Source organism: Echinops telfairi, unplaced genomic scaffold (assembly GCF_000313985.2).
Source record: "Echinops telfairi isolate 266 unplaced genomic scaffold, ASM31398v2 ScPeMD7_12;HRSCAF=54, whole genome shotgun sequence".
In the NCBI taxonomy this organism is placed as follows: domain Eukaryota; kingdom Metazoa; phylum Chordata; class Mammalia; order Afrosoricida; family Tenrecidae; genus Echinops; species Echinops telfairi.
The window spans coordinates 13955660-13974799 of NW_022103909.1; the positions used below are offsets into that span (position 1 = coordinate 13955660).

Sequence of the window (19140 nt, forward strand, 5' to 3'; positions counted from 1 at the left end):
CCACCATCAGTGGCTAAAACCCAGTTAGTGGTGGAAGGCCCACCATCAGTGGCTAAAACCCAGTTAGTGGTGGAAGGCCCACCATCAGTGGCTAAGACCCAGCTCTTCATTCTATGTGATTCCCTGGTTAGGTGAGGCCTCTTCGGTGTTTCAAACCAAACTACTTCACTTGTAAGCTCACTCATTCTGTTGTTTCTGGAATGATTTACCTCAGTTCTTGCTTATCAACGCTAAAAGAATTCACGTGACCAAACACTTTGGTAAATCCAAATACCTTTTATGAGGGAAAGGGAAGTTTCAGGTATTACAGTCTCAGGAAGTACATGCTATTTCTGGAAAGCGTGACCATCCGAGAGTTTGTGTCTGAAGATGGTCACTTCAGGAGAGTGGGGAAACCCACGTGAAAGGAATATTGGAACAAGAGTATGGAACCAGAGTGCAGAGCCCAGGGACTCAACCCAAGTCATATAGTGACCAGATTTAAAGCTGGACCCCATTGACGGGGGACGAGGGGGGGTGTTTCTTGATTAAAAATTTGGTCTATATGGACCAAATAGGCCGTTCCCTAGCTTGTCGTGCATTCTTTCCAAAAATCGGGACTTTTTAAAAACACCCAAAAGCGGGGCGTCTGGTCCCCAAACGAAACCAAGTTGACTGCCTTTGGGTCCTGTTGTTATCCCCTCCCACTACTTGAGGGGCTTTGGTTGAGGGTATCGGCTGAGTTTAGGCACATCTGGGAGGTTGACCTGGGAGGTTGACCTTGGCCTCCACCTAAGTTGTCTTAGCCCGCGAATGCTTAGTTTTGGATGGATCAGTGCTAACTTCAGGCACACCTGTGTGCATATTGAGTCCCAGACGGACAGCCTTGGAAACCCATAGCGGGCAGTTCACCCTGTCCAGAACAGACTCAATGACAGTGACTGTGGTTTTAGTGTTTTGAAAGTTCACTTAACATGGTCAGTTCTATGCCCTTCCTCTCTGTTGACCAAAGTACCTTGCCTGGGGCCGGCTGCACATTCTTAACCAGCACCTAACAAATATTGATCTAGCTTAGAAAACCGGACTTCTCTGTTTTTAAAGCAATAAAATGCTGCAAAAAGACTGGTTTCCTTAGAAAAGCAGAAATGCAAATGGTAATTTAATGAAAATGAATTCTCAATTTAGTGCTGAAGCCACACTAGTCAGAGACGCTAGCACCTTTTCTAATATTTTCCTGATAGTCACTACCAGCCAAATTAAAGTTTGTTGCTTTCCAGCGCTCTATAAGAATGCCTTTTTGAGGAGGGAAATTAGTAACGGGTGTCTGATTTGTTTTTCTTGACTCAAACTACTAAAACTTTAATTCTAGAGCAGAATCTTCTCTATGACAATGGAAATTAGTCTCTATTTGCTAATAACAGACAGGCACGAAAACATCATTCCCTTCAGACTCAATAAGGGAAAAAGAAAAGAAAACCCCAGAATCTCCTAAATTACACCTCCAGCAGCTCATGACGACAGACACGTGGTTGGAGGGTCGATTACGTTGAGCATCCAGGCCAAGGAACTCGTAGTAACACTAAGTCAATCCCAGAAAAAGACGGAAGCAGGGTTCAGTCGGGTACAGGGAGATTAGTCACTGGTTGCTCTATTTTTCCAGTGCCTAGTGGGATGATGTGGGTAGATTAGTTTCTGGTGCATCCTCAGAATTCATGCTTCCATTTTGTCAAAAAGAGGTGACTGCATCACCTTGCGTTTCCGATGTGTTAGCTCAGGGGCCCCTGCACAAGCACCCACCTCATAGCTTTGGAGAAAGTTAAAACCAAGAGTCAATGCATGTTCTACACCTTGGAGGGATGAAACATAGGCATATGATAGCAATAGTTAAAGAAACCCTGTCATTATATATTTATATTTCACTCTACAGTTTATAGCAAGGCTGGCTCATTGTGAGTAAAGTTGCAGCTATTAACAATTACACTCACAGCAATCTTACTCAAATTTTAGTCGAATTCATTGGTTATTGGGAAAGAGACAAAAATCATTTTCTGGGAACTTTTAAGGTAGAACAAAAGTGAAAAGGGGGCTGCAGAATCTCAGTCCCATCCAGTGTTTCTAGGGCCTAAAGGCAATGAGAGCTGTGACATGGTTTAAAAATGGCATGAATGTTGGCTGGCAGCTCTGAGCCAGGGAGCTCACTGGCTCCGTGGAGGGAGGGTGAGTGGGAGGATCACAGAGGTGCAAAGGGCTCATTCCGAGGAGTGGTCAGTGGGATGCCTCTCCAGAGGACTTCCCGCCCAGGAAGCTGTGAAGGGGATTCCTTGTTTCCTCTGAGTTCAACCTTAGAAATATCAGCAGGAAATAAGCAAAGCCAAGGACTAACCAGGTGTGGCCCTTACCAGCAGAAGTCATGCATATTACACAATTCTTTCATGTACCAGAATTCACAGCTGGAAGAAATTTCACAAGCACAGTGAGAAAAATGTCACCCTTTTTCTGTTTTATGAATGTAACGCAATCTGTCATTAGTTTCAGCCACTGCTGATGCATTCAGATGGTTCATATAACATGTGTTGCTCATAAAGGCACAATGATCATTTTTGTAATAATTGTGGGTACTAAAAACCAGTTCCATTCCATATTCATATGATTGCATTTTCAAATATAGAAAACAACTTTTATATTTATCTCTGAAATATTTTATTTGATTATTGGGACTCAGTGTTACCATTATTGCAAGAACTTGGAATACTGATTCTGCTATACATATAATCACTGAGTTATAGAACTGAAAATTGTTATTACATTTAACTTTAATTTCCTTAAATTTGATTTATGTTCTTTCGACTGTCATTTAAGCTACTATATTCATTGCATAGTGGTAGAAGTACAGCTCTGACGCAAAACTTAAAAATAAGGCACCAGAACAAAAAATATATAGATCTGATCAGAGTTGCTAAATAGTAAATAAATTCCTAGCAAATCAAATTCCAAAATAACTAAAGGAATACTTTCTTGTATGAATGGACAATTTGTTATTAGAAAATCTGTTATATATTATAGCACCGCAGTATAGAAAAATTAATATGCACTACAAAGAGGGGATAAAAACTAACTGAGTTCAGATGAACAAGCAGCCACTAGGTTAACGCAATACTTGAAAGGCATGAGCTTAAAACTTGCCCTGGGCTGTACTTAAGTATCTGTGAACTTCAGCAAAATAACCGATTTATGGGAGTCTTGGGCCTTTGTTTGTACTTCAAGATTAAATAAAGTTAATATATATACTACTGGCGCAAATTTAAAACTAGGACACTTAAAAGTTCAAATGGCACAGGGTTTCAAAATGTTTGTGAAAAAGTGAAATTAAAAGATAATAAATTTTTGGACAAACTTTTTGAAGCTGTCTGTATTTTCTATGGAAATAAACACAAATATGGAAACATTACAATGTTGATGAAGTTTTTTGAAGTGAAATATTAGGGAAAATTATGTAACTACTAGAGATTGATAAAGTATAACTGAAAGCAATGTGTTTGAAGAATGGATGGCAGAGATAGGTTCAAAATACGAACAATAAAATAATTGACCAAGTAAGATGTTAAATTTATTTTAAAGTCTCAAAATAGTCACAAAAGTTTGTGCTAGTAATGTTATTGTTCCTAAAGCCTTCTCAAAAGGAACATATGTGGTTTATTTAAAGAGTATTATAAATGTATTTTCTCTAATATGCAAAATTATTTTTACACCATGTCTCCTTTTTACCATTAATTTGCTTTCACAGATGTCAAATTGGGACTAAGGTGTGCCTGGCACAAGTTATGATATTTTCAATCGCCTTATATACTATAATAACTGGACCATGAATTAGGAAGACAGAAGGGGAATTGAGGCCTATGGAATTTGTTGACAAAGAATATTAAGTATACCATGAACTGACAGAGGGACGGTGAACAAAACTATCTAGGAAATGTACAGTCAGAATATTCCCGAGAAGCCAGAATGTTCCTCATGTAATTTAGACTCATCAGGAGAGACCGATCTCTGGAGAAGAACATCATACTTGGTAACGAAGAAGCTCACAGCCAGCAAGTCAATTCCAACTCAGGACCCTCTAGGCCAAGGCTGACCTGCCTCTGGGTTGAGTCTATAACTCTTTCTAGCAGTAGAACGTTATCTTTCTCCTGCAGAGTGCTGATGGCTTCAAAGAGCTGTTCTTGTAGTCAGCAGTTTACAACCTTAGAAAACCCGCCAGAGTCCTTAAAAATTCCAGATCTAAAACCTAATCTGAGACGTATGTGTGAAAAGATGCAATAATAAGAAAGTATAATTTAGATATTAAGGGTGTAGAATAAGGGAGGAAATTCAGATTTTTAATTCCAAGCTATGCAGTGGACACTGACAGGCACTTTCTATGTTACCTCATTAATTCTCACAGAGACACGATGTAATTATGTGTTTGATGAGGCATCTTTCCTAAAATGTATTAGGAAAGGAAGAGGCTTTTCTAGTGAACTTACGGTATATACTCCAGTAGAAGCCAACCTGAATGTAAGCCGGGGCACCTAATTTTACCACAAAAACTGCATTAAAAATGTGTTAAAAACTCAGCTTATACATGAGTCTATATGGTAAGTCTCTTACAAAGTTCTTTTTCAATATGTACCCATTTCTCTGGTGGAAAGAGATAGCAAGGTCTTCTAAGACCTCCTAACTTTTGACCTACCCAAGAGTAGGGAGCACATCTGCTAAGGGTTTACTTGGTGTTGGAGAAAGATTGTTTTGTGATTTAATGCTACTAGAACGTCTTTTAAATACTTTTTGTTCCTGATGAAGTTGTTGGCATTAAAGGATCTTTTAACAATTCTAAGAACTCTCCTGAATGTGCAGTTTACTCAGGATTTGGCAACTACCCTCTATCAACAGTAATTTGTTTAGCAGAAAAATTATGCTCACTACTCTAGCAATTTTCAAAACACTGGGAGAAGGATACTAACCTGACTATATATTTCAGTGACTTTAAAGATATTTCATATCAGATAATAAATTATGGTAAATTCACTTTTCAAATTTCTGTCGGAAAATTGAATTATTTGTACTTTTAATAAACTCATCATCAATTATACTAAATTGAGTAGAATAGATATTAAATGCTGTTGCCTTACTTTTCTGGGTAACTAATGGGAAAAAAACACCTCATGACTTTTCATTCTATCTCTTTAATTCAAAATTTTCTTATTAAAAAAAAGTAATTTCGGGAAGGCACTAGATTTACTAAGTTGCCCTGGATCTATAATTTCTTTGGTAAATATATAACATCTCACATAATCTTATATGTGGAGAATAGAGTATTTGTGTTAAATATGATTTGTTTGAATCATTTGCACATTACAAGTTGTGGCTCCTTTGTAGTGGTTGATAGCTGCTACCCCACCAGCTCTGTTCACCTTTCAGAACTCAGCATTAAGTATTTCTCATTGTGTTCTATCATCTATTCTACATTCCATATTTCATTTGACATTTTCCATCTTTTGGTGTTCCTATGATGTGCCTCATACAATATGTTTGTTTTACAAACTCTCTCTTTGCATGTATCAATTCTATTAAACAGTCTTTTGAGTTTAGAGCTTTGATTATAATACTTTTTATTTCTATTGACATCTTTCCCAACAACAGAGCTCATATTTATGGTGGTTGCTTGGTCATATTCTGAAGCATCCTTTTTACCCTTTAAGTGCATTTCTTGTAGGGCTTCTCCCTAGCCAAGATGGCAGCACCCTAACCTCTCGAACTCGTGGCTGTGTTGCCCATCATAGCGGAGGGTATTACAGAGCACCTCGCAGGCCTGATTAAGACGATGCCATTGGGATGGGACATTATCCTGTGTGGACCAAATAGCACATCAGTAAGGATGAGCAGAGGTGCAAGGCAAGGGAAAGTCAGAAAGATATGATGTGAGAAGGACTCGACCTGCTGTAACTAACTTTTAACATTTAGGAATAAATAATAAACCCAAAAGTGCAATGTCCTTTAAGAGCAGGGCACAGTCTTCAGGTGCGAGCCAGCTAGAAAATAGGGCCTCTGTCCTACCTACAACCAACAGGAACAGAACCCAGCCAACGCCTTGAATGAAGAGAAAACTGATGTTTTTCTAGGCACCCTAGAAAGGAAAATCACCTGTTGCAGTGCAGCGAGGCCTGCACTAGACTCCCAACATCTCAGACTCACTCACTCACCGCCACTGAGTCCCTACTGACTCAGAGACCTTAGAGAATTGGGTAGAACAGCTCTTGTGGATTTCCAAGATTCTCTATGGGAGTAGAAAACCTCATCTTTTTCCAGGGGAGTGGATGGTGGTTTCAAACTGCTGACCTTGGAATTAGCAGCCCAACATATAACCACAATGCCATAGGCTCCTTCCTTAGCTATGGAACAGACAAATAAGGCATTGGTGTTAATTACCACTCGTTTTGTGGTAGTTTGTTTTGACAGCAGAAACCCAATACAGGTGTTGGCACCAGAGACAGTGTGCTGCTACAATAAATACCTAAATGTGTGAACATGTTTTTAATATTAGCTAGTGGTTATTGGCTGGAGGAATTTTGGGAAGCATGATAGAGAAAAAAAGATATGATTATTTGAATAGTTATTAGTAGAAACATGCATATTCAAGATTGTTTATAAGAACACTTGCTGATAAGGACAGAACTTTTACATTTTGAGCACCCAGTTTGCAGAGGGCTGTGGATGACAGTGAAAGCCCAAAATCCATTTGTAGAGTTGACCAGGCCAGGGATGTGAGTAGTCTTGTCATTGAGCAGAAAGCATTGGAACATGACCTCTACTCTCCTCCAGCCAGCTCAGGGAGGGGCAGTCTCCCTTAGGGGCTTGACTAAGTGTGTCCTTGATGGAGAGCAGCACTGCGTGTCACATAGTCACGCATCATGCGTTGGTCAGAAGGCGCTAGATTAATCTTGTAAGCTCTTCTACCACAATGAGCATGATTCCCTTCCCAATTCCCGATGCTGCGGTCCCACACAAAACTATGATGTATTGATCCACTGTCAATCAAGCTGGCATAACAGTTTCTCTCGCCCTCCCATGTCCTTTGAAGACTCTGTATCTCAGCAAACCCTTAGACACCATTATGACCTCAGGCTAATTAATGATGTCCCTCATCTGGATGAAGCCTGTTGGTCTTTGTCCCATTTAAGACTTAATACACAGTCTTCTTAAATTGTATTTGAGATTTGGGTAATCTAAGACAACTCACAGGAATCGAGGAACAATTAAGGAGGAAAAACTGTAATCATCATGAAAAGAGTTTTAATTCAAATCTGATTTTAAGCATGCTGCTGCACGGGGCTCAGAAGAAAACGAGAACATGCTATTGGAAATCAAAAGTAAAGTTCACTTAATTTCATCCTGCAGTTAGGTAGACATCAGAACACCCTTAGGTTCCTTTTATACTACCACTTGGGCTGATTCAGGCTTCGTCTTCTGTCCCCAAGTTGAGAGTTGCTTACCTGTCGGTCTCTGCTTTCACATCCTCTCTGCTTTGAGTCCTTATGTTCTTACCAAGCAATGCATTTTCAAAAGGACTTTTTAATTATAATTCTTTTCAGAATGTTTCATTTAACACCTGCCAGAAGAAGAACTTTCCATGTATTGGTCTTGAATCAACCCCAATTGATTTTCAAAAACGGAAGTAACACATCACATTGCCTCTATCACATGGGTTTTATTGCCCTAAGTAGAATGGTTACCCAAGTGATAGCTGTGCCACTAAACTTCGTAATACATTTAACAAGTATCACTCTTCATGAAATAGATGCTTGAGAAAAAGGAACCGAAAATCATACTCCAAAATCCTAATTTCAGAAAAAATATGAAAATTCCTCCAGACTGCAAATGCAGAAGAAAAATAAGTCCATTAGAATCAAAGTCTAAACAATGTAAACGCACTGCCATGGAGCTGATTCTGACTCTGAGTGATGGAACAGGACAGGGTCAAGGTGCTCCTGAGGGTCCCCGAGACTGGAGCTGCTGACAGGAGTAGAAGGCCTAGTCTCCTCCTGCGGTTTTTAACTGCTGACCTTGTGGTTCGCAGCCCAACACATAACCACTAGCCCACCAGGACTCCTTCTAGATGCTAAAGAAGTGTCAGCTAAGCTCAAAGTTTAATTTAGAAGTGTACATTTTCTAACAGAAGGTTTTAAAGTTAAACATTCACAGGTCCGTGATGATATTTTACAGCAGCATCGATCCACCCAACCAAAATGAACATGCTCCTGTCAAAAAGACAAAAGCCCAACTCATTGCCATCTAGTTAGTGCTGACTCATAGCGAGCCTACAGGACAGTAGAACTGCCCCGTGGGTTTCCCAAGCTGTAAATCTTCCAGGGATTCGAACGCGTCATCTCCCAAGCCGCAGCTGGTGCTTTCGAACCGTAAATCTGTACGGGAGTAGAAAGTCTCATCTTTCTTCTGTGGAGTAGCTGATGGTTTCAAACTATTAACCTTGTAGTTAGCAGCCCAATGTGCAACCACTATGCTACCAGGGCTCCTCCTAAACTTCTATTTTGTGGATTATCCTTTGACCTAATAATTTGTTTACATGTTTGTTTTGATTTCCTATTTGGTTTTGCTAGTAGAGTTAAGCATTTGAAGACAAAAATTATCTGTTTTTTTGTGACATGCATAGCATTAAGCTCCTAATAGGTGCCGAATAAATGTTTGATTAATTTAATCCATGATGAAAATGCAGAAAGAAAACAAAAAGAGAAAATACAGAATAAAAAGATGCTGATTGGTAAAATATCTACACATATCATTTCACCCTGAAGATCTACTTTTAGAAAAGAATTTTCACAGGGGGCCACACTGAAAGTCTAAGGCTTAAAAGTGTGTGTGGTGTGTGTGTGTGGAGGTGCGGGGTGGACTTGAGACGCTTCATCCAAGGCTGCAGAAGTAGCAACTTGCCTTTCTGACACAAATTCGGCTCTGTGTCATGATCCCTGTCAGTCTGGTGGCTGCTGTATGTTGGTGCTTTTTTGTTTTTGTTTTGCTTTTAATTATCTTATTTTCTATTTTGGCGTTGGTCTATACAAGAGAAGCAGGATGGGCAGTCTTACGGAGACAGCAGCTAGACCAAAGGTTCTTGGGGGCCATGGGAGGGGATTCATAGTGACCCATGCCACATTGCCTGGTCTCGTATCACCTTCACAATCATCACTGTTTGAGCCCAAGGTTGCAGCCATCGTGCTAATCTGTCTCTTTAGGGTATTCTTCTCTTCAGTGACCCTCTACTTTACCAAGAGACCCAGGAACACTTCACGGTAAGCGTTGAACTGCTAACGACAGGTATGTGGTTTCAACTCACCACCAGCTTGTTGGAAGCAAATTGAGGTTATCTGCTTCCATAGAGATTTGCAGCTGTGAAAACCCATAGTTCTACTCCATCCTATGGGGGCACTATGAGGTGGAACCCACAATGAGTTGGCCGTGACTTCTTCTCTAGTTCACAAAGCATGATTTTTGTAGGGACTGGTCCCTGATAATAAGTCCAAAATATTTAATGATTTCCCCCAAAAAAATTATGTTTAAAATACAAATTTATATTTATTCTTTTTACATATTAATTCTTCAAGTGAAAGCAACAACTCATGTTTTCCTGGTAGACGAGCATTGAGCAACTTGCTCTGAGGTAGTGCATCCAGTGGCGTCACCTGGGGTGGTCCCCTCTGGTCACAATGAATTTTTTTATAAAAGCACTTTCCAGCAATCATCTTTTTTCCTTTTTTTAAAATGATGCCTCATTTAAGAGAACAACATGTGGCTGTGAAATTGTTTCCTGCTTGGGAAATGTGCCATAGAAACTTGTGATGTTGAACACAGCTTATAAGGACAGTGCAATGGGAAAAACTCAAGTGTATGGGTGGTTTTCTTGTCTCAAAAAAGTTGAAATGTCGATTGATGACACACCTCTTTCTGGACGTCCATCAACTTCCCGAATGGACAAAAATAACATGTAGTTCATTTGGAATTTCTTCCACCAGGTCAGACTGTTAGTCAAGCTTTCTATTTAGAAGTTCTGAAAAGATTGCTTAGCAGTGTGCAACAAAAAAGGCCTGATTTGTGGCAGACGGAGGACAGACTTTGCCACCATGACAATGCACCTGCTCAAGCAGCCATCTCAGTATGCCAATTTGGGAAAAAACAGCATGCCTCTCTTGCCCCTCCCACCTTCCTCATCTGACCTCGCTCCACGGTACTTCATTTTGTATCTGTGAATGCAGAGAGACATGAAAGGACAGCAATTTGGCAATGATGGTGAAGAGGTAAAGAAAAAAATGAGGGAGTTTCTGTAAGACATCCAAATATACAAGTTTGAAAAATATTTCCAAGAATGGAAACATTTGACAACATTTGTCAGATGTGGCAAATGTATTAAGTGTAATGGAGAGTACTTTGAAGGTATTAAAGTTATTTTGTAAAAAATTTAAATACATAGCTTTGAAAAACCATTACATATTTTTTGTGCTCCCTCATACATAGATGAGTGTCATGAAATTTCTTTCTCTAGACACCCTAATATAGACTGTTACACCTGTTTAATTTTATGTCTCCATCAATAACATTCATATTTTCCCCTTTATTGAATCAGTTCATAATTGCATGCCTTTAGTAAAGCTCAATGTGGCTAACGTACATGAACAGATGCAAAATTTAAGCACAGAGATGGAAACTATTTGAATAAGAATCCAATAAAAATGTTAAAAATAAAATAGATAATTCAGAGACCAAGAATTTCTTTGATGAGCTCAACACAGCTGAGGAAATACTTAGTGAACTTGAAGTCAACTTAAAAGAAATGACATAAACTGAAGTTCAAAAAGAAAAGAAGTGGTAAAAAACACTCCGGTAACTCAATAATTGTGGGGCAATATGAAATGGTATAAAAGCACCATGCAATTGAAATCAAGAAGACAAGAGCACAGCTCAGCAGTATTTGAAGTGATAACGGTCAAGAGCACTAAAAGAAACCAAGCCACCGATCCACAGAGCTCAGAGAACTCCAAAAGATATCTCTCTCTCTCTCACTCTCTCTCTCTATCTATCATCTATCTATCTATCTATCTATCTATCTATCTATCTATCTATCTATCTATCATCTATCTATCTACCATCTATCATCTATCTATCTATCTATACTGTGAAAACACAACACACAAATACTTCATAGTCAAAGGTCCCTCCTAATTGCAGTATTTTATGACTGCATTATTTTTTTCACTTGAATTGGTCACTGTAAACAAATTGTAGATTATCATCCTCAACTATGATAATTAAGAAAAAAAAATCTGGTTGGTGGTTTTCAGGTTAAGGACGTTGGAGATAGAGAAACCAGCTTTCAAACTGCAATATTGACTTAATCTTACCAAAGTCAGTCCATGTCCCTATGCTACTGTGTGTCCAAAATATTTATTACATTTTCCTCATATTCCCTTTAGTGTAGTCAGTGCATGTAATGATTTATTAGTGAGCCTCATACAAGAATCCCCCTTTCATCTCAATCCATTTTTTAAGTACGTAAAACATTTCTATGTTTACCCCAATGATTGTAGTAAGGATTGCACAACTCTTCATAATATGATTGAATGATTAAATTGTAAAATATATATATGTATTACTAGAGTGTTTTGATTATAATAATATTAAAGTACTATTATTGATGTTTGTCTAATTATTGATAATCTCAAAATCTGCCCCCATTACTCCAGCCCACATATGGTAACTCATTCAACACTTTCTTAACAGCAAGGTGATATTTAGCACTACCCAGTTTAGTACTAAATTGCTTTGTGCACTTGCACAGTGATTTATTTATATATATTTTATAAATAAATATATATATTTATGACATAAATGACATAAACTGAAGTGCAAAAAGAAAAGAATTGGTAAAAAACACTCGGGTAACTCAATAATTGTGGGGCAATATGAAATGGTATAAAACGGTACTAAAAGACCATTTAATAAACAGTCATCAAATAATTCATCATAGATTAAGATTACTGTTTACAAGTAAGAAATGTTTAAAAATATGAAAGAAAACCAGTATCATTGAGTGTTAATCACACATAAGACAATTATAGAAATTGTTTGAATATTATATCACATGCAGTTTTGTGCATATCATTATACCTTAATGTTAATAGATATATACATACAACAAAGAAACAATTTACCTTATGAGTGTTTTCAATCCAGCTTTAGAAATGACCCCAAGTGGATATCTAGAATTGATAATTATGAAATTAGTATCAGTTAACCTGAAGAATTAACTTTTCCATTTAGAAATGATTTTTATTTTTTTCTACAAAAAAAATCAGTTGAATTTTCATTTCCTGGAACTTCTAAATGGCTGCTTTGACTATACCACACCACAGTCCTGACCTATTCATAAAGTAAATTTACAAGATCAGTACATACTTTTAGGCTAATAGGGCTTCCCACATTCTTATTAAAATAAAAACTGAATAGTTTATATTCCAAACATCATCCTACACTGGCCTATAGAATTCAATTCAAAGTCAATGTTTTAAAAGTAGATAATGTTCAAGATAAATGCCCAATGAGATAGAGACCAGAAAGTGTGGATGGCTCTGGAGGGTCACATGACGTCTTCACATTGTGCCTGGCTTGTGGTAGCATGTCAAGTACTTTCACAATCTAACCAAAATGCACCCTGTTGCCCTTTGTACCTGGACTTAGATGAACCAGCACAGTCCTTATACACTTAGTGAGCCCCAAAATAATGGCAGCGATATCTGAGGACATGGTGGTTTTTAGAATCAACTTATTCTTTAAAAGGGGAATTTCACCTCTGCTTCTATTTTCATTTTAATTGGTAGCTTTTTGTACTGAATCCTGATGTGGTTCTTCACTGCTTTGCGGTTAATAAGCAAAGACTCCACTTTCATGACTAGGTTCCAAAGAAACACATTAAAAAGAATGTCTAAGTGACAACAAACTTCTTAGAGGACAAACTTATAATGATGGTTCAATTCCAGGTCAGGAACATTTAACATTTTGGAAAGTTAGGAAGAAGAAGTACAAAAAAGAAAAGAAAGAAAGACCATAAGCCTCTGAAGGCTTGCCTTTGATTTCTTCCTCTATAACCAATTATACCTTTAGGTATATCTACATATGCAAATAACACAAAGCGACTAGTGGGTGAAATGTGTTTCCTCATTAGAATTCTCTTAAGTGGCAGGTGAGAAAAAATATGAGGAACATTATATTTTTAATAAATTTAAAGAATGGGAATAACTCACAGATGGGATTGCTAAATAACTCAAAACAGATGCCACATTGAGTATTACATTGATTTTTTGGGGAGGCTATATTGATATAATTTGATATATTTTACTTAGTGAATTTAATCTTTACACCTAATAAAACTATTAGCTCTTATTACTATTTACCAAGACCTGAACACACATAACTTTGAAGAAATCCTGCAAAAATAGGAATTATCTCTGTTTACCAACAAGGAATGTCTACCCCAAATTACACAACTAATACTCAAATGTGACAAGGGATATCTAGCCCCAAGTCATATCTTTATCTTCATGGAAGATATGGTTTCTGCTGGTTTAATGAACAAAACAGAGAACTCCTTAAGATTTAATAAAAAATAGTTTCTAACAGGAAAGTCACTGTGTCAACAAATATAAAGCTTTCTAAGGCCATTAAATGGACTTTTTCTCATCACATTTTTCTTAACAAAAGAAGAAAAAGATCATTTGTTTATAAGAGCATATTTCTTATAGGAAACCTTTTTTTAAAAGTATTTGCAATAGAATCTGGTGAACATGAACATATTGTTCTTAGATTCCCACCCCCCCCTTATTTTGTTCTACTTGTTTTTTATAGAAACTAAGAAAACTGCATGTAAAAAGGAAGCATACTGTAGTTTAGCTTTTCAGAGATGATCTAAAAATTATATTTTGGAATGCAAAATAATGATCACTACACTCGAGTTATGCCACTGTATTTTTTTTTAGGTTGAGCAAAATGAAATTTCAAATGAGTTAATAATAAAAGTTAGGAATTGAAAACAACTTAAAGGGCCAGATAGAGAACATTTTATGCTTTGTTGACTACGTGGTCTCTCTGGCAGCAACTAGACTCTGCCCTGTAAAAGGCGAAAGCAGCCCATGCAATACATAAAAGAACACCCAGCGTCACAGTCCAGGAGCCCCAGTGGCACAGTGGTTGGGTTTGGGGCTGCTAGCCACAAGGACAGCAGTTGGGGACTACTACAGGATTTCTGCTCCGGTCGTTAGTCTCAGAAAACCCACAGCCGGGTCAGCTCCACCCGACAGGGTCACATGAGTCAGAACTTATTCCGTGGCCTGAGTGAGAGCTGTGTCCCAATAAAACTGTATTTACCCAAACGAAGGCGGATCTGATTCGGCTCATGGTTTGCTGACTCCCGAAATTGGTAACTTTTAAAATGTAACCGTAAAATAGAAATAGTAAAGCCATTTGTTGGCGTGCTGTGATGCATTGTCTAAACAGCATAGCAGCAAGACTCGGGTATAAACATTACGTGCTAGGCTACATCTTTAGTCATTTGAAAACAAGATGGCTGTTTCTTGGGCTTTTTTTTTTTACATTTTCTTAAATTAAAAATTCTTGAAGATGAAAAAAGTTTAAAAATGATTTATAGTGATATAAGCTAAAAATTGAGGGTTTTTTTTGTTGGTGGTGGTGTTTTCCTCTCCATTATATGAGTGTGTGGAATTCCATAGTCTGGCACCTTGCAGGGAATTGTGCCATGAGGTACAGCAGACGGAGAACATCTTCAGATAAATAAGAAGGTGCTAAGGCTTTATATATATTCTTTTATTTACACATATGAAAAACTCTATCAAAGAGACAGTATTCCTTGTCGCGTTTTATAGGTGATTAATTTGAAGAGTGAAGCAAGTAGCTTAGTATATTGCAAACATGATACAGCTACCAAGAGAGAAGCCAGAATTCGAATCAGGTGACTGTGTACAGTTATATAATTTATACACCCCTAACAACATGACACACCAGAGTGTCGATTTATATGTTTATTATATCAGCTTTTGAACAGAAGGTAATAATGTATATATTTCTTCTCCAAACAATAAGGTTGATTATTTTTTTGTTTCAAAGGTCCATATATTTTTAGAGGGCACCTATCCTAATTTTGCAGCAGTGTGTCATAGATCATAACACAAATGCTGGTCTGATTCTAAATACCTTGCTCTTGGACATTATATTGAATTCCATGGCAGAAGAAACACCTGGAGTGTTGCAACAGGTAACCCTCCGGGAAATTCTGTGTTCCTGGTCTGCAGTGAGACTTGTTGGTAGGTGTCATCGAGTCGGCTGTGGCCCACAGCAATCCAACAAGCAGTAGGAAACATTGTATGGTCCTACGCCATGCTCACAATCACAGCTAGGCCTCAGGCTACCCTTGCAGCCACTGTGGCTATCCATCGCATGGAAGGCCTTTGCCTCCTTCACTGCCCCTCCACCTTACCGAGCGTGAGGCCTTTCTCCAGGGTCTGGTCTCTCCTGACAATATATCCAAAGTATGCTTGATATAGTCTTGCCATATTTTTCTCTAGGGAGCACTCTGGGGGTATTTTTCCCAAACAGATGGGTTGGTCCCTTTTAGCACCCCATGAAACATTCAGTATTAACCAGCACTACAATTCAAATGCATTAATTTTTCCTCAGTCTTCCTTGTTCAATATCCAACTTTCATATTCATATGAGGAAACTGAAAATACCACAGCTTGGGTCAGCACACCTTAGTCCTCAGAGTAACATCCTTGCTTTTCAACACTCCAAAATAGTCTTGTGCAGCAGATTTAGGCAACTCAGCACATCTTTTGATGTCTTGACTATAAGATTATGTGCCTTTAATGTTATGTAAATTTGTCCTCACTTTGAAATGATTGAACCAATCGCTAATGGCAACACATTCTTCATCAGAATCCTCTTCACTTGTTGCGTGTACAGCTTTCAAACCCTACAGTAGGTTTACTAAAGTGACACTAAATAAAACCCTCTGTACCTGTTCTGACTTAGCTACACAATCAACTTAAACACACACCTGAGAATGGATTTTGTTCAAAACACTGCTTCTTCTTGCATTTACATAAACTGCGAGTACAGTTTATATTATGAAAACACAGAAAGGGTATAAAAACAAAGTCTATTTCAAAATATAACTGACCCACATGGAAGAAGCACACCAGCCTGTGTGATCACGAGGTGCTGAAGGGATCAGTTATCAGGCATCAAAGAACAAAAAATCATAGCATTGTGTGCTCATCTCCCTGATACAATCACTGAAGAAAAACTGGTGCATAAGCAAATGTGGTGAAGAAAGCTTATGGTGCCCGGCTATCAAAAGATATAGCATCTGGAGTCTTAAAGGCTTGAAGGTAAACAAGTGGCCATCTAGCTCAGAAGGAACAAAGCCAACATGGAAGAAGCACGCCAGCCTGTGTGATCATGAAGTGTCGAAAGGATGAGGCATCAGGCATCAAAGAACAAAAAGTCATATCATTGTGAATGATGGGGAGTGTGGAGTGGGGATCCAAAGTCCATCTGTAAGCAACTGGACATCCCCTTACAGAAGGTCTCGGGGAGGAGATGAGTCAGTCAGGGTGCAGTGTAGCAATGATGAAACATACAACTTTCCTCTAGTTCCTAAATGCTTCCTCCCCACCCACTATCATGATCCCAATTCTACCTTGCAAGTCTGGCTAGACCAGAGGATGTACACTGGTACAGATAGGAACAGGAAACACAGGGAATCCAGGATGGATGATCCCTTCAGGACCAGTGGTGTGAGTGGCGAGAATGGGAGGGTGGAGGAAGGGTGGGGTGGAAAGGGGGAAACAATCATAAGGATCTACATATAACCTCCTTCCTGGGGGATGGACAACAGAAAAGTGGGTGAAGGGAGACGTTGGACAGTGTAAGATATAACAAAATAATAATTTATAAATTTCAAGGGTTCATGAGGGAGGGGGAAGCAGGGAGAGAGGGGGAAAATGAGGAGCTGATGCCAGGGGTTTAAATGGGGAGCAGATGTTTTGAGAATGATGACGGCGATGAATGTACAAATGCGCTTTACACAATTGATGTATGTATGGATTGTGATAAGTGTTGTATGAGCCCCTAATAAAATGATTTTAAAAAGATGTAACTGACAGGATTTGATAAATAACTAGATGCATGTAATGAAACATTAAAGATTAAAGATACTCTGATCATTCTAGTATGTTGGTTCTCAATACCATTCGGATGATTCTTTCTTATAGCTAACCAATAGGACAGAGTCAAACTGCCTCTTGGGTTTCTTGAGACTTTAAATATTAACAGGAGCGGACCGTCTCATCTTTCTCCCAAGGAAAACCAGTGGTTTCAACCACTGACTGTGGTTAACAGATCACTTTGTGGACCACTATGTCACCAAGCTCCAATTTGGTTGATGAAATGTACAAAGTTACTATTAATGAACACAAGGAAGATGGCCTGGTGAAGAGAAAAGTAGACTTTTAGGTTTAGTGAGATAGCTAGAGAAGTCACAAAGTTCAAAATGCATGCATGAAGAGAAAGTTTAAGGTTGGATTAAGATTTTGTGAACTTCGTTTTCATAGAAGTGTGAGAATCAGTGTCCAAAGAATTTGGAAATATAAGTAGGAAGAAAGAGGTAAATTTATAAGGTAAGTCAGAAAAGATATTGGACTGTGAAAAAATATGATCAGAGAAGATGTATGACAAGCCAAAAGTATGGTCACTAAAGACAAAAAACGTTTTAATTAAAAGAGGTTCTCAGTCTGATAAAGACTGAGTAGAAACCATTAGACAATTAGAATGTCTACAAGACTGGTCTCAATCCAATATTAAAGAGAAGGAACAAAATGGAACTCTGAGGTATGGTGACAGCATGTAGGTTACTTGCTTTGAGAATGTCTAAAATTTAAAGGCAAAAGAGGAGGAAGAAATTATAAAGAAATATCTGTGTGTGTGCGTGATATGATTGTTTTAAGAATAGAAGCTCATTGGACATTTTTTAAATTGGGAAAGGTTCCTAGGGAAAAGAAGTGCTTCAAGATATAAAAATAGGGATGAATAATATCACAACCTTTCACAAAAGACCCAAAGGGGATATTAAAAATAGACAGGACATAAAAATAGAAGATAAATACTTAATATAGTTTTTCACAGTAAACCTAAGTGTTCCAAGTCACAAAACAATAATGGCTGGAGTCTCCACGTGATTTCTCCAGCTCCAGAGGTCTGGTTGCATCAGGATAGGTCCATGTGGCTTCTCCAGCTCCCAGGACATAGCACCATGTGTCTTGTCAGTAGAGCGTCTTCTCGGGGAGTGAGCAGACTGAGAACTGCTTCCAAGGAGGAAAATATAGGAGTTCCCTGAATTCTCAGGAGAAGGCCATGTCCACACAGAGGTCCCATTGGTTATATCTTAACTGAAAGGCTAGACTCCACCCCTTCACTCATAATCCTCTCAAATTGACACCAGATTATGTAACTTCCACATAGGTTCAAATTGTTGTCCTTTCAATTAGAAGGCAAGCATTCAATCATTGTGGCGCCATTACATTGAAGCAATTTAAAACTGTACTTATCACATATTATTCTATGATTGATAACAAAGCCTGGAAAGCATCCTGTAGGGCCTGCTATGGAAGGAGGTATATGGAGGCAGCCTAGTTAGGAACCAGTAGTCACCACAGGGGTGACACCAACCCTGGTGATCCATTGTCAACTTTTCCATTTTGTTTTAACAGCTTCATTGACGAACATTGTGGTGGAACCAGAGGAAAGTAAAAGGAAATAGAGGAAAGAACCAGGAGGCAAAGGACATTTATAGAGGCCTAAATAGAGGCACATTTACATATGTGCATATGTAAATATATATATATATAAAACTAGAGGGGAATAGAACTATGTACTCATATCTATGTGTTAAGAATTAAGGTTGCAGATGGACATTGGGCCTTGACTCAAGTACTCCCTTATGTTAGAACACTTTGTTCTAACAATTTGGCATTCCATGATGCTCACCTTCCT

The 19140-nt window shown here is 38.4% G+C and overlaps 1 protein-coding gene across 1 annotated transcript in view; it reads right to left on the bottom strand.

Moving 5' to 3' along the window:
• CNTN1 (contactin 1) overlaps nucleotides 1-19140 on the bottom strand; it is a 395926-nt gene that overhangs the window by 277640 nt on the left and 99146 nt on the right. The window contains exon 2 of the mRNA XM_045287251.1: nucleotides 12231-12278. The gene's annotated coding sequence lies outside the window, so the exon portion shown is untranslated. The remainder of the gene's footprint in view (nucleotides 1-12230; nucleotides 12279-19140) is intronic.